Genomic DNA, 13718 nt, shown 5'->3' on the forward strand with positions numbered 1-13718 from the left:
CTAGTTTGCCAAAAGAGCGTATCCTCACTTACGTTGTGCGAGAATCCTCACACGGCAACATATCAATTAGGCAAAAGAACGTATCCTGACTTACGGCGCGTAAGCATTCTCCCGCGAAGCCACTTCAGTATGCCAAAAGAACGTATCTTGACTTACAAATATCTGCGCCTCAACCCTTTAATCAATGTAATTAGGCAGAATGACGTATCTCGACTCAATGGCAACAATCTCTATCATTTATTTATTTTGACAATTTTGTTAACTGGATGATAAAAGTCCCGTTATATATGTTTTTCAATATATATTAAGAATAGTAAAACACAGTAGCTTGCAAAATTATCGATGCAATTGAACATGTTCATTTTTTTTTTCTGGAAACTTACCGAGTATATACTAAAATGTAATTAGTTGTTATCTACCAATTACCGTAAATTTTTGTTTTACTTCATTTGCATATACAGTTTACAGTATATTGAGATGTCCATTCTTTTTTATTATCTTTAAGTGTATGGTTTTTTTTTTATCCCTTGATGTAAGATTTTTCATTGGGAACATAAATATATTTGGTTTATCATTCATATTGATTTAACAAAAACATGGATTTGGAATAATATTGACAACTAAACTACGAGTTTCGGTAAAGTCTGTAAAATGGATTTCATTACACTTCTTATGCCATGTGATACAATTAAGATGAACTTGAAATATGTATAATTTTTAGCATGACAATGCATGAGTGACAACTATTATGACTGTGTGAGAACTGGCAAAAAAAAAAATAAAATGGGTATAAAAAAGAGTTGTATAGACATCTGTACATACACTTCGTTTCAAAGACACATACACGCATTTAATGTGTTAATATTGAGACTCCTATTTCAATTTCTATCTTTTCTTTTATTCATTTAACGATTTCCATTGAGATGAAAGGATTTGAACAGAAAGAATAATATTGTGTACTTTGTTTATCGCTATAAGTTGTTAATGTTTGGTTGATTGCATGAATTGTATCCGTAAGGTTAAAACTTCTAATGATAATAATATGGCTCAATTATTTGAGCAACAATAATAACAATGATTTATCAGGTAATTATGAATCCAGGTTTTAATGTTGTTAGGTGTAACTTGACCTCTCACACACACACACACACACACACACACACACACCGGCCCACCGCAGACTTGTCAGAGGTGCAAACATTCTCTCAGTAGAATACCTTTGAGATAGACATGACAGAAACGTAGATGCAGAGACTAATTTACATCTTCTGAAAGGTTTATAGGAAAAAATGTGTGTACAATTGTTTTTCAAAGACAACAGAATTACATAAATCATTTTATTTGCAAGTCCTAAAAATATGAAATAGATATCTACGCTTTCTTTTTACAATTAAAGAGAGAGTTTGATATGCCATTATGCTTTTATCACATTGAAAGCAAATCAGCAGTAACTAAACATTATCATGATGGTAAATAACAAATAGAAAAAAAAAATGTAATTTACTTCCCGAGTAAAGTAGCTTACATACGTACCACAGTTGAACAAAACCCTGGGAACAAAATTTTCAATTTCAATAGAACAGAACATAATTTGTGTTTCTGGAGATTAGCTATACTATTACCATATCAGACCTTCACATCAATCAGAATCAGAATATCCACAAATTACAAATTAAAGATAGCACACATAACATTTTTAATCCTTACTGTTGTTGAAGAGTACATGTAGTAAGAAGCAAATACTTGGGTAAAGAACAATTATTAGGCAGCTGAAACGAAGGGAACATTTGCAACAGTAATCACTAAAAACATATTTCAATAAACGTCGTATCACACCAGCGATTTGCTGTGCTGCAATACATCTGCGTTTTCTGAGAGCTCCCGGAGGGATTAGGCTCAAAATAAATCAAAATTATGCAGGAAATAAGTTTTCTATTTCGCTGGTTTTCTGAAATATGTTGACATGTTTCAATCGACATGATATTGATTTTGAGGGAAAGCATTTACAACAATATTTGACATGAACAAGTGACAGTTTTGTCTAAGTTGATAGTCATCATTTCAAAGGGCAATGAGCCCTCATCATATTTTTTTTTTCGAAATAGAATCTTTAGTTTCAAATCAATATAAAAAAAATCTTTCTTGTGCCTTCATAACGTGAGAATAGTCATTAACACTTCACAGTTCAGTTTTGCGAGTTCTTGATTTAACTGTGAAAAATTTACCTGATCCTATATAAACAATCCGAGTGTTATTATTTTTCTTCTAGAGTTGACTGATCTAGTGCATATTCCACTCCATCTTTTATGAGATTCTGACGGGCGTGCACAGCTGTTCTGAAATTTGTCCAGTTGCTTTTTTCTCTGCTTTTGAACTGCTCGGTAGACCACTGCAGGAAAATGTAAAAGAAACGGAAGAGAATAATTAACACAAAATAAGGCACTCTGCATTTTCGATAAAAGACAGCCAGTGAATTTCAACTCTGTTTTAGTTATATTATGTGATTAAATTCTTCATTAGACATGGTTGTATGTAACAAATCCTTTCTCACAGACCCCCCCCCCCCTCCAAAAAAAAGCAAGGAAAATGAGGATGAGTATTTATGAAACACACTCACAATATCTATTTTACAATATTCAACATCTTACAAATAACCCCTTGAGGATGTACAAGGCTGTTTGTTTGTTAAAGAAAGAATGGTGATTATTTCATCAGTTTTCATTAATTATTTTTTCATCGCTAAGGAATGAACTTTAAAATGTGGTATTCTCAAATTATCAGAGGGTCATCATCATGGATTCTGCCTTCTTTTATTCTTTTTAATAATTTTTTCCAAATGTCGGCTTGTGTCGCAGTGATAATGACAAAGGTGGGGTTCATTTCTTCCCCCTTCTTCTACTTTTTCTTTTTTTTTTTTTTGGTAAATAGGTGATTATTCGACTTGTACCTTTTATTGTACTTGATACACTGCATTCCTTTTCTGTGCTGGTCTAGGCTGGCGGTTTGTGTGGACACTGAAAAGAGAGACAAGGAAATATGTATTTCAACAAGAATGCTTATATCATGTAAAGTAGACGATTGGGTCTTAATATTTGAACTTTCCATAGTATTCAAAACCATCTAACTTAAGAATAAATGTTTGAATTCCATGAGCTTATGCCCTCAACATTTTTATGGGGGAGGGGTGGAACTTATAGCATGTATAGGATCTATCATGACTACAATACATTATATTGTATCGAAATGAAAAAAAAAATAAATGTTTTTAAGAATAAGTACAGCTGACTAAAGTTGCACAAAGAATAAAAAATAAATAAATAAATCAGGCCTCCATAGTGAGCAGGTACAGAGTACCATTAAATATGACTTTATTTTTTAGGCTGATTTTAAGTGGGTAGATTCCTGTATGTATGAAAACGCCACAATCACATTCTTCATCCTTTCAAGGAATAACAAACAAGATCTAAGACTACTTGTGTTTAACCAAAGATGTATACCAAACATTATTTTTTGTCCTTACTTTTCTTGCCAAAGTAATGATGTTAATGACATTATTAAAACATATCGTCTGCCATCAGTTCTTGTTGCCACTGAAGACTAAATGGAATTCATCAGTATCAAGCTTTATTGTCATTAGCTTGAAGTCGAGTCTACTGTTTACTATAAAGCTGTTACTTTTTTATACTTTCAGACGAAAACTGAATTTGAGGTAGGCGACGTCAAGTCGAATGATGTCGATGATCATAGCAGTATATTGGGGTCCACTTAATTTATTTGCGCATAGGTAAATTTCTTTTGAGTCACTACTTGACCTACTAGACCACTAGTATAGTACGAGTATCCTACATTTACATAGTCCTTATTACATTAGTAGAACCACAACCACAACCACACCAATGAGCCACGTTTTGCCAAGCCCACCGAAAAGAAAGGCTGTCATACTCATAGCTCTAAGTTTGCTCTTTATTTTCATAGCTTGCGGTGTTTTTGTTTATTTTTTTTACTCATCGTTTTCTTAAATGTTAGTGAAAACTATTATCGAAAGTACTGGACCCTACTAGCATATCGTACTGTCGTCCACTCTATACAGCCCAATCGCCGTACTTCGCACGGCGTCTGGTTGGGCTGGATCTTACTGCGACCAGCCCCATACGCTTAGAGCTATGCGTATGGGGCTGCTGGTCGCAGTTAGGCTGGATCAAACTTGGACCTGACAAAAAAATAAATAAAACTTACCAGTGTTACCGCTGATTTTCTTTATGGTGGCATTAACTGGTCAGGAGAATGTCCATTCCACGACTGCAAAACAGAACAATCGGCATGACTTCATGGTTCACACTGCAGCAAAGCTTGCCTGCCAGTCAACTAATACTCTGCTGCACCCAGCTGCTGCCGGCCTACTGCAGCACTGCTGCAAGCTGCTGCAGCTGTTGTCGCAACCGGCGCGGCAGCTGTCAGCAGCGGCGGCACTGCATATCTCACTGCCGCGGCTGAAATGGATCTGCAGCGCGTAGCCGTAGGTATTACACATAGAGTTATGCAGCGTAGCGTGTGTTGTGATGGCCACGATGTTGATACGTTGTTTTGCCGTGCTGACTGTAGCTGCGCGCATGGCCCTGATTTTATACAGCAAAGCGCTGTATGATGACATACGTTCTTTTGGCGTCGCAATTTCTTTCTTTTTTCTTGAGAAACCAACATGAAAAAACAGTGTATGTAAAGATACGTTTATTTGCCGTAACAGCGAAAATGCTTTCTTTGTCATTGTCATACGTATCTCAGGTTACGTTGTTTTGCCTAGCTGGAAACAGCAAAGTTGTGAAAAAAGTGTGTGAGATACGCTTTTTATCTCTGAAATGGTAAACATTTGAGAATTGAGACATTCACCATTAAAAAGAGCGCATTTTATTTAGGAGCCATATGCTCATAACTCAAAATACCCAAATTTTGAGTTACGTTCCTTTGCCTTATCACGGCCGTTGTGCAATGATAAATCCAAGGATAAACGATATACAACAAACTTATAGAAATAAATTATGTATATACATACGGGAAACACAAAAGTTATATTTTGAGAAGAAAAGAAAAAGAGAACTGAGAGGTCCACTAAAAGCAGTGCGGGTAAGATTGTGGACCACTCAAGAATTTCTTCCAAAAAGTACTTACTACTATTGCAAATACACGTTGTAATTGTAGTAATTCATTCTTCACAACAGAAACTGAAAATCCTTTCTGATATTTTTCATTCAATATATTTCATTATTTTACCTCAAATTATGAAGAATGTTCCAATGATTTAGATTATCTAGCGATATATATATATATATATATATATATATATATGAGTATATGAATATAAGAACGACCCAAGTCCATGGAAGACCATTTCGAGTAAACTAAAAAAAACTTCATATCTTTTTTGTTTGTCCAATAATATTCTATTTAACTGTGATGGGAAGGCAACAGTGTATATACAAATTAGAACATATATTTTCATGACAATTAACATTAACATTAATTGTGGAGACGCCATTTTGTGTGATGGACTTGGGTCGTTCTTTGATTCATATGGACTTGGGTCGTTCTTTGATTCATATACATGATATTCTGCTATAGAGATGAGAGAAGGACGAGAGAGGGCGCTATAATATGAATGTAAGAATGACCCAAGTCCTTCATTCTTACATTCAAATAAGATTTAACTCATTTATTTCAGGCACTTCCGGGGGTAATTAGGACTTATCATTTAAGCCCTGGTCACAACTCGCCGTGCGTGCTTTTCGTCCGTACGTTCTTGGCGGAAGCCACGGCATTCACGTTTTTTCTAAAAACGTGGGGAGGGAGTGACTAGCGCAGGAAGAAAGAACGTCAACGCACGACACTCGCACGGTTGCGCAGGGTGTAAGTACGTGGCCCGCACGCCACGCCTGGCCATGAGGGGTTACGTGCATCGTACGTTGTGCACGTGGTAAGTAAGTTCTACGTGCTTACAACTTACAATCTGCGTGCGATTGCCACGTTCTCTTGCGGAGGCTGTAATTACACGTGCTGCTCACGCACTGCTCACGCACGGTATCCCGACTCTGTTGTAAGTGCGTGCAAGTGCGATTATTTTTTTTCCCCCGTCAGATGCTAGGGGTATAGGCCTAATTATAGGACCACCTTCCGAGGTTCTTCAGATGTATAATCATACGTCTTCTCCATACGTGTAATGGTAGTTTAACCTTCTGCTTGTCATATTCATTTCATGTCTATAGGTTTTTATATTTTGTTGAAAGAATATGACATTGAAATAAATGAACTAAATGAAATATGTGAAATGTGTGCATATTTGACTCACTGACAGAGAAAGGGTTAATAGGCTATATCAGATATAGGACATAGGTTACATCACGTATTAAATGGCATTGTATACCTGATGTAGGTTAATCGTCTACTATCAATATCAGGTATACAATGACATTGTATAACATTATTTTGGTTGAAACATCCTAACACACTGGCACTGGAGATGAGATGCATATGATATGCTGTTATGAAGTCTACTATCTTTATACCCAGTATCAGAGGTGGTGGCATTTCAGCCATGGAGGCATTTTTGAGCTAGATTTATCATCATAGATTTATCAGCATATTACTAGAACAATGAATGTAGGCCAATGGTTTTGCAGTTTTATCCGAGTCTGAAGGTGTCACGTTTGCAATTAAGGCCCTATATAAGGTAATATTGTCATAGAAATTTCTTCCTTGCTTAATTTCAAAATATACACATTCTCAATTTCAGAGAATGGTACTGACTTTATCACTGGTCTGCATACACAATGATGGTCAATACCTTTTAACCACGCTTGTGCAGCTCTTAAATGTAAAAAAAAAAAATCAAAACTCCAAAAACCTGGTCACTTCATGTACTGACCACTCAGAGCTCAAGATTTCTATATGCTTTGCTTCTTCAAGCAGTTTTTGACTGTGTCTTATGTGCCGCAAAATATGATGCAAGTGTATATATATATATATATATATATATTATATATAATAACTTCGAAAGAGTTTTGAAAGCCCTTTCTAGTGATATAACAATCGTTTTTCTGTGTATGCGATATCTTCGATCCCATAATCCTTACAGGGCATTTCTGCCCGGTAGGTGAAATAGAACAGTATAATTGCCAACATCAGGACATCTTGAAAACGAAATGATGATATTCTTCCGTCGGCTCGGCTCGTGTACATTGCAGAAATCACTGCGCACAACTTGCGTTTAAGTGCGGAGCAGGTGCTTATTCGGCAAGTTCGGTACGGTCTGCGTGCTCTATTGAGCAGTTGAACTCAGGGAAGTGTCGAATAAGTACGGGCTGCGCACTTATTACGTGCTCAACACGTACGTGCTACGTGCGCCGTCCATCGAGCAAGTGACGGTGGGAAAATTTTAAAGCCCAAAGAAAGTTCTGGTACGCCTGCAAAAGTTGTCAAATTTTGCTCCAAAATGTGAACGTGTGCCTAGGAAATGTGCGGAATAACGCTGTAATAACAAGATATTCGATGGGTAACGACGAAAATGGGAAATATTAACCAAAAACGTTCAGTCTCAGAACTTACCCGAACGGGGTCAGGCTAGACTCGGACTCGGGGATAACTCGGTCTCGCTGTGCTTGACGGCGGGATGAGTTGTATTGGTTGTCCCTCTGGATTGTACAGCGGTGTACTATGCATATGGGAGCGGCCTGTATAAACTACATTGTAGCGTTCTGGCTAGCTACTCGCAGTAATGGTCCGAGTTGTTACAACGCGCGCATCAAAAACCTCTTTGGCGCGCATGCAAAATTAGTGTGCGCCTCTCAAGCACCTCTAAAAGCAATCAAAGACGCTTGATAAACAACAACAAAAACTTCAAAGACCGCGCGTCTCAGCAACTGAGGAAATGTGCGTATTTAGGCTTGAGGACCGCGCGCTGTCCATTTGTTTTGTACAGGATTAGCACGCACTTTCCTGTCTGCTCATCAAGGCCTCGTTTGGTACCTGTAGTATAGAGTACTGATGAACATGGCGATCACGAACTGTGTGTAAATTGTCTGAAATAGGGTCGAGTTTTCCCTAAGACCGAGTTAGTCTGGAGCCTTCTGGAATAAAAGTCGGTCTACCGACTTTTATTATTTTTCTCAAAATACTCCAAAACGACTCATCATTCCGGCAAACCGCGTCAGCCAGGTAAGTTTCTTTGTAGACTCTTTCGATATATTGCAAGCAAATGTGAAATGGTGTCAGACGGGTTCTCAGGCCCTTACCAGAACTTAGTTTTCACTTTAAAAGACGCACGGAGTCAGTGCGTTGTACGCACGTTCGCTGTAGAGGGCGCGTACGTTGCCCGCACTCAGGGTGAATCCGTAGCCCGAACGCAGCGAAAGTTCCTCGTGTCCTAAAAGTGCTACGGCGTGTCTGCGTGCTCCAAAATCCGTACTGAGGCGGTACTTACTACGTATGGATCCCCAAATTTTGCCCACGTTTTTGCAAGTAGACAGCACGCACTTGCCAGTACGGCGAGTTGTGACCACGGCTTTACACACAAGATGAGTCCATGCATAAGCTACAATTTCCCATGTCAAACTGAATTTGGCCAAAAATTGGACTTGGGTCGTTCTTATATTCATATACTCATATGTATATGTTTATATATGTATGTTGTTATTTATTTTTTGTGGGTCTAATCAGTAACAATGTCATGAGCTCTGTTAAATCACAGCGCAGTGGAGTATATTATTTGTATAGCTGCGCTATACAAATTTGTCTAGTCATTATAACGACTTAACCGCTCTGCCATACATAATATATATATATATATATATATATATATATATATATATATATATATATATATATATATATAATGGAAGAGCGGTTAAGGCGTTGGCGTTCCCTGCCAAAGACCCAGGTTCGATTCCCGGCTGAGACCAACTTTTCGACACTTGCGCTTTTCCGAAAAGGAGGAACAGTAAGAGGAATAATGATGTACGAAGCTCTGCACCGATTTCTCTTCTCATATCTCACCAATGCAAAATTATTCAGAAGAAGCCAAAAAGCTGTTGTAGCGGTGACGTCTTTTACAAAACATTATCCCAGTTCACCGCTACGTGAATCTCATTCGAAGATCCAGCTGAGGCACGCGGCTGGTTGTTATTCATGAACTCTCTGTCCCAAAAAAGAACATGCGCATAAAGAGTTGAATATAATGTTGGTCCGTCGGGTATTCGATCTTGATTTTGATTTCATTTATTCTCTGTATACCATTTTTTTCTTTTGCAATTGCGCCAACTTTCTGCAATTTCATTAACAAAATACAAAATAAGGGTATAATATGCTTTCAACAATTATCATCATTTTCATCAATTATACAATACATCTATATAATTACATTAGTAACATCTTGATAATTTTCATACAGAACGATTGCCAAAAATAAGCACAAAGTTTCACTGTTTAGCAACCGATAACAATCAACATTATAATGAAGCTTGGGTCTGCTTGAACCGCTGACGTCTCCGTGGCGGAGCGGTTAAGACGTTGGCGTTCCATGCCAAAGACCCGGGTTCGACATGTTTTACTATTACAATGCGATGATTACCATTAGGGTATATCACAACATGCCCAGACAGGAGAAGTTGTGGGAGGAAGAGGCGTTTAAGCTGGACCTGTCTGGCAGGACGACTATTATATATGATTGACCTGCAGTTCAAACCATTGATGAAGCAAACAATAAAATAAAGAAACAAACGAACAAAAAGCTGTCAGGAGCTGATTGTGACATCAAACAATCAACAACAACATCAAAATAAAGCAAGCGTTACAAATGTCTAGATGAACAGCCACAATGTAACGTACACCACACTTCTTCTTTGGAAATGTGCAAACTGCGGCATGCGAAATAACACACAATTTGCATATTCCTCGACCGTTCGCGCATGCGCGGAAATGGGTCAAAAGGCACTTCCCAGGGAAGTCTTCTTGTGATCGCAAGGGAGCTCGCATAATCGACACTGAAGACACTGAATGAGATCGCGATAACTCCCAGGGATCGCGTGCGATTCACAGAGATGACGAAATCGCTATCAACTCGTTGATTGACAGGATGCATAACATTGCATATCCATTTTGTAAGCAGCAGCTTCTTATCAATATTTTGCCGTTGCTGGCAAATTGCCATACAAACAGGAGACTGAACAGAATGATAACAATTGAGAATGATGTCATTTAATGTCATGGTAATCTAATTAAGCGGTAAAATTGATGACGACGACAACGACGACGGTGATGATGATAATGATGATGATGATGATGATGATGATGATGATGATGATGATCTGTTCAATTCGATTGAGCTTTCTTCTCTTCACCAAGAAAGGATGTAACAAAAAGTCCACAGTGTTGGCCATGTCATTCCCCTGGGTTCCGGGTCCTTACAGAAGGAAGTTATAGTGGGGGCACGTCTCGCGTCCCGATACTCACGAATCACACACCCAACAAGTCATAGACAGCGAAGAGCTAGCTTCCAAAAGGCGCTAAATTCATTGAAAAACGATGGATTTAGCGCCTTTTGGAAGCAAGCTCTTCATAATACTTACAATATGAATGCATCCATACTTATGATAGGCTACTATAATACACAAATACATTAATAGAAGCGCCCTCTTTCGACTTCGATTGGACACACTACATGCATGAGTTGCGTTTCGCAGTCTATTAGGTTTTTCATCTGAGAAGAAAGCTGAATATTGCAGCTTATAATGATAATAATAATATAATAATATAATAATAATATATCAATTTATAGAGCGCAAAACCTATAGTATATTCTTTTGCGCTGCAAAAGCTTCTGATGTGCTTGATACTATCGAACAATTAAATGAAAAGATGTGTTTTGAGTCGTGATTTAAAGACTGCTCCTGTTGGGGATTTCCGGACTTCTAATGCTTATATTCAAATGCACTAATTGCAGGTCCACGGACATGCATGGGGTTCAGTTGGATGTCACAAGAGGATGATTACTTTACCCGGTTACACTTCTATTTTGCGCTGAATGCATGAAAAGCGAAATCTTTTACTTTTTATAACAAAAATTCATCCGTACCTAGAGTTGTCTTTTTATACAAGAAAAAAAAAAATGTCTTGAGTTACCACACAAAGTGAAAATTCAAAGGCTCCTTAATACCAAAAAAAAAAAAAAAAAAAGGTGATCGAACTTTAATCATGAGCGTGTAAGTGAATCGACATCACGTGGCAGGACCTTACCACTCCGATTGAGTGGCGTGTGAATGTCACCTCCGCGTCCAAGGAGGGTAAGTAAATGCTTATCGGTTGCTGTCTGTAGCTGAACTGAGACGATAGTGTTGCTCCGATTGATATGAACCTCATGAAACATGGCGACTCTAGTTTTGTTGAACTAAATGTGATATAACGCTTTTTTTTGTTTGTTTGTTTTGTTTTGCAAGCAGGCAGCTTTTTATCAAAGTTTTGTAGCCTCTGTTAAAGATGTTCTTCAAAGAGAAGATGAAACTGAAACACCTGAGAACGGTGCCATTGATATGAGTGTAGGTTATTACACTCATAAGGGAAGATAAGGAAAGTGAAACGGAAAGAGAAGTGATCGTAACTTGGAAGGCGGGATAGGATTTAGACGAGTTTGTAGAATGAAGACAAGACACAAATTTAGGTGCATGGCCGGCGGAACCGTGGGGGCCGTGTTTGCTCGGGCCCCCACACTTTTTGTGCACCATACAAAGGAATATATAAGGTGTCATCACTTTGGGCACCCACACTTTTTTTAACCTGGATATACGTAACGCGTAATGTTATCTTTTTCCACTGAATACCTCTTTGTGTTTTTTTTTTTTTTTTTTTTTTTTTTTTTTTTTGCTTGTCAGCTGAAGAAACCGGGAAATGGAAGGGGAGAGATAATGAGCTGAGGACCTTTTTTTTATTTTTTTTATTTTTTATTTTTTTTTTTTTTTGCTTGTTAGCTCAAGAAACCCGGAAGTGGGCCCCCACGCTTTTGAAAACGCTCCGCCGGCCCTGAGGTGTGCATGGCTGAGAGGACTGTAGGACATCATTATGAATAACCAATGCACAAATTGCAGTGTCCGGCAGTGTCACCTGAACTATAGTAATACTTACAAAATGAATGCGCATCCATATGGGGACCTATGTACTATATCAATACAACTGAAGCGCCCTCTTTCGACTTCGATTGGACACATTGCATGCAGAAGTTGTGTTTCGTGCCTTTTATTATTGTTATTATTGTTAGAATTTTCATCTGAGAAGAAAGCTGAGTATTGCTGATATTCAGATTAACTATCTGCAGGTCCACGGACATGCATCATGGGGTCCAGTTGGATGTAAGGGTGATTGCTTTACCGCGTTCACTGTTAGAACGATGAATGCATAAAAAGCAAAATCTTTTACTTTTGAAGACAAAAAGAAAATCATCCGTACCTGGAGTTGTCTCATCATACAAGAAAAATTAATATCTCATACTGCACGAATTAAACATTCAAAAGCTCCTTAATACAAAAAAAAAAAAAAAAAGGTGATCGAACTTTAATCATGATCACGTAAGCCAGGCTACATCACGTGGCAGAACCTTCCCACACCACTTTGAGTGGCATGTGAATTTCACCGAATGGTAAGTAAATGTTTATCGGGAGCTGAACCTAAAGACAATAGTGGTGCTCCGATTGATGTGACCTTATATGGAACATGGCGACTAGTACTGACTAGTTGAGCATCCAGACAGCTTCATATCAAAGAGTTGTAGCCGTTGTTAAAGATGCTCTTCAAAGTGGAGATGAAGTTGAAACACCAGAGAACGATGCCATTGCTATGATAACCTAATTGGTGCATTGAGTCATCTCGGGGTCATCTCACTAGACCGACACCCACGAGTTCGACATTGAAAACAGGTCCATGAGTCATACAGCTCACGAGTCATACAGCCCATGAGTTCGACACTAGGTAAAAACAGCCCACGAGTTCGACAGATACAACACGGCGCGTAATGTGTCGGTCTCATGGGCCTTGTTGGCTTAGTGTCGAACTCATGGGCCTTGTTGGCTTAGTGTCGAACTCATGGGCTGTATGACTTGTGAGCTGTATGACTTGTGGGCTGTATAACTCGTGGGTGTCGGTCTCGTGACGTGCACCCGGTCTCGTGACGTGCACCCGTCATCTCAGCCATTTGCACCTGAATTTGTATCTCGTCTTCTATCTACAAACTCGTCTTAGTCCTATATCGCCTTCTAATTCTTACGATCATTTCCCTCTTCGTTTCCACTTTCCTTATCTTCTTGTAAGACTACGTCTCATACTTCCTCTCGAAGGTATGGTTACATGAGGTCCATCTTTCTCATTTCTCTTACTCCTCCATGCAATCGTCTACTGCGTCTAGTATTCTCCTCGTATCAATGCTCTGCAATGAGCAACTTCTCACTTTTTGAGTCTATTTCTCCTTTTTCTACAGCTGTAGAGGGATCATGTTTCTATTCCCCCTCTATTATAGCTCTTTTATTCCTTCTCGACGTTTTGTGCACAGCGCCACCCCTGCATCCCAGCTCTGCATCTACCATATTTTCATATTCCAATGACCCTCTCCCCCCCCCTTTTTTTTATTTGTGCGTTAGATAGTCTCCTTCTTGGATAGATTGTCAATATTTTTCTTCGTCTTTGTTTTT

This window comes from Diadema setosum, chromosome 6, assembly GCF_964275005.1.
Source record: "Diadema setosum chromosome 6, eeDiaSeto1, whole genome shotgun sequence".
Lineage (NCBI taxonomy): Eukaryota > Metazoa > Echinodermata > Echinoidea > Diadematoida > Diadematidae > Diadema > Diadema setosum.